Genomic DNA, 3195 nt, shown 5'->3' with positions numbered 1-3195 from the left:
CCTGTATTATTTCCGCCGTCTCCTGTAGTAAGTCCGCCGTCTCCTGTAGTATGTCCGCCGTCTCCTGTAGTAAGTCCGCCGTCTCCTGTAGTAAGTCCGCCGTCTCCTGTAGTAAGTCCGCCGTCTATTGTAGTATGTCCGCCGTCACCTGTAGTATGTCCGCCGTCTCCTGTAGTAAGTCCGCTGTCTCCTGTTTTAAGTCCGCCGTCTATTGTAGTATGTCCGCCGTCACCTGTAGTATGTCTGCCGTCTCCTGTAGTAAGTCCGCCGTCTCCTGTAGTATGTCCGCCGTCTCCTGTAGTATGTCCGCCGTCTCCTGTAGTATGTCTGCAGTCTGACCGTCTCCTGTACTATCTCTGCAGTCCCTGACCATCTCCTGTAGTATGTCTGCAGTCTCTGACGTCTCCTGTAGTGTGTGTATTAATGTGCTGCTTTTCTTGCTCAATTATTTGGGATTGCTCAGTGAGTGGTAATGATATGCAATAACCTGTAGCAACCAATCAATGAACAATAGCGATTTGCTGTAATCTCTAGCAACCAGTTAGCAATAATGATGTTCTGTGACCTTCTTTCAACCAATCAACAAGCAGAAATTATGTGTTGTAACCTCTAGCAACCAGTCAGTGTGCAATAATTATAGGCTGTGACCTCTGGCAACCAATTGCAATCACTGGGTGATCTGCTGCAGTAAACTGATTTTGAGTCTACCTGCTATTTTTTTTGTATGCCTCAGAATGGAGGGCCCAAGAAAATGTTTGCCCGGTCCAATCAATATTAAAGATGGCCCTGCAGAGAGGACGGACGGGCAAATAGAATGTTAATGCCGGTGTCTCTGTGCTACTGTTCCATGACAGACACCGATCTCCGCTCAGAGCCGTGCTGTCCTGAGAAGGCAGACGGCACTGATGGAAATGAATAGCATTCACTGAAGAGCACTGATAGGAGGCACTGATGGGCACTGATAGAAGGCACTGATGAGTACTAATAGGAGGCACTGATGGCACTGATAGAAGGCACTGATGAGCACTGATAGAAGGCACTGATGGGCACTGATAGAAGGCACTGATGAGCACTGATAGAAGGCACTGATGGGCACTGATAGAAGGCACTGATGGGCACTGATAGAAGACACTGATGGGCACTGATAGAAGACACTGATGGGCACTGATAGAAGGCACTGATGAGCACTGATAGAAGGCACTGATGGGCACTGATAGAAGGCACTGATGGGCACTGATAGGAGGCATTTATGGGCACTGATAGAAGGCACTGATGGGCACTGATAGAAGGCACTGATGGGCACTGATAGAAGGCACTGATGGGCACTAATAGAAGGCAGTGATAGGAGGCACTGATGAGCACTGATAGAAGGCACTGATGGGCACTGATAGGAGGCATTTATGGGCACTGATAGAAGGCACTGATGCGCACTGATAGAAGGCACTGATGAGCACTGATAGAAGGCACTGATGGGCACTGATAAGAGGCATTTATGGGCACTGATAGAAGGCACTAATGGGCACTGATAGGAGGAATTTATGGGCACCGATGAGCACTGATGGGAGGCACTGATGGGTACTGATAGAAGGCACTAACGGGCACTGATAGAAGGCACTAATGGGCACTGATAGGAGGCACTGATAAAAGGCACTGATGCGCACTGATAGAAGGCACTGATAGGAGGCACTAATGGTCAATGATAGAAGGCACTGATGGACACTAATAGGAGGCACTAATGGGCACTGATAGGAGGCATTTATGGGCACTGAGAGGAGGCACTGATGGGAACTGATAGGAGGCACTAATGTGCACTGATAGGCTGCACTGATAGCTGGCATTGATGGGCACTGATAGGTGGTACTGATGGGCACTGAGGAACACTGATAGGCAGAACTCAGGCAGTATTGATGGGCTTTGATGAGCAGAATTGAAGAGTACTGATAGGTGGTACTGATGGACGCTGTTAGGCGGCATTGATGAGCACTGATAGGCAGCATTGATAGGCACTGATAGATGGCACTGATGCTTGAGACACTGATTATCAGTGTAAACAATTTACTGTCATTCTTGACAGTTAACGGCAGTCCTTTTCTAACACAGACACAGTGTGGGAGGAAAGGGCTGCGGATAACCGGCAAGTCTGTTTACATGTGATCAGCTGATCACATGGTAAAAGGCTGCTGTGAATGTGCTGGATGTACGTCCCAGGAGTCATGCGGGAAGCACGGTTTTGGGAGGATGTCCATGGACACCCCCCCAAAATTGGAAGCCCGGGGCTCGGATGGAAGGGGGGCCCATCATGGTTTCTTGCATCGGGGCCCTGAAGGTTCTAGTTACGCCTCTGAGTCAGATTCAAACCCAATCGCATTGGCGGCACAACGGTTTGCATCAGATACATTGCACACGCCAATTTGTATCGATTCATGACGCTTACCCTATTACCAATTCGTATCTGTTCATGTTACATTACACACGCCGATTCGTATAGGGTAAGCAACATCAATCTATAAGAATCGGCGTGTGCAATGTAACATGAACCAATACGAATCGGTGATAGGGTGAGCAACAAGAACCGATACGAATCGGCGCGTGCAATGTAACATGAACCTATACGAATCGGTAATAGGGTAAGCGACATGAATCTATTACCGTTTCGTATTGGTTCATGTCGCTTACCCTATTACCGATTTGTATCAGTTCATGTAATTTCTTCTGTTCATGTCATTTACCCTACCTACCGATTCGTATCGGTTCACGTCCTACTCTACAACCGATTTGTATCGGATTTGTTTTTCCTTGTCAAAAGAAGTTTATTGAGTATACAATGTTATAAAGATACATAAAGTAAGTTTACAAGGATCTATAAAGTAAGCTCATTGTTTTACAGTAGGGTTTATATAGGTAAATATCATGAAATTTCAAATATTAAACATTGGGTTCACGTAAACCTAAATTAAAGATATATATATCATTTCCTTAGTTACTTTTGTAGGTATTTAAATGATTTATACCTATTATACATATTGTTTACAAGTAGAGTGTATATAGGTCAAATAAATTCTGATAATGAGCTTTAATCGTAAGGTGGAGAAAAGGAAAGAGAAAGAAGAAAAAGGGTTGAAAGGTAGAGGTATGGTCCACAAGGTTGTCCCGCTCGTCAGTTTATTATTCTTTTTAGTTCTCTTTGAAGCCTTA

Source organism: Aquarana catesbeiana, linkage group LG01 (genome assembly GCF_042186555.1).
Source record: "Aquarana catesbeiana isolate 2022-GZ linkage group LG01, ASM4218655v1, whole genome shotgun sequence".
Lineage (NCBI taxonomy): Eukaryota > Metazoa > Chordata > Amphibia > Anura > Ranidae > Aquarana > Aquarana catesbeiana.
This window is presented reverse-complemented; position numbering follows the sequence as displayed.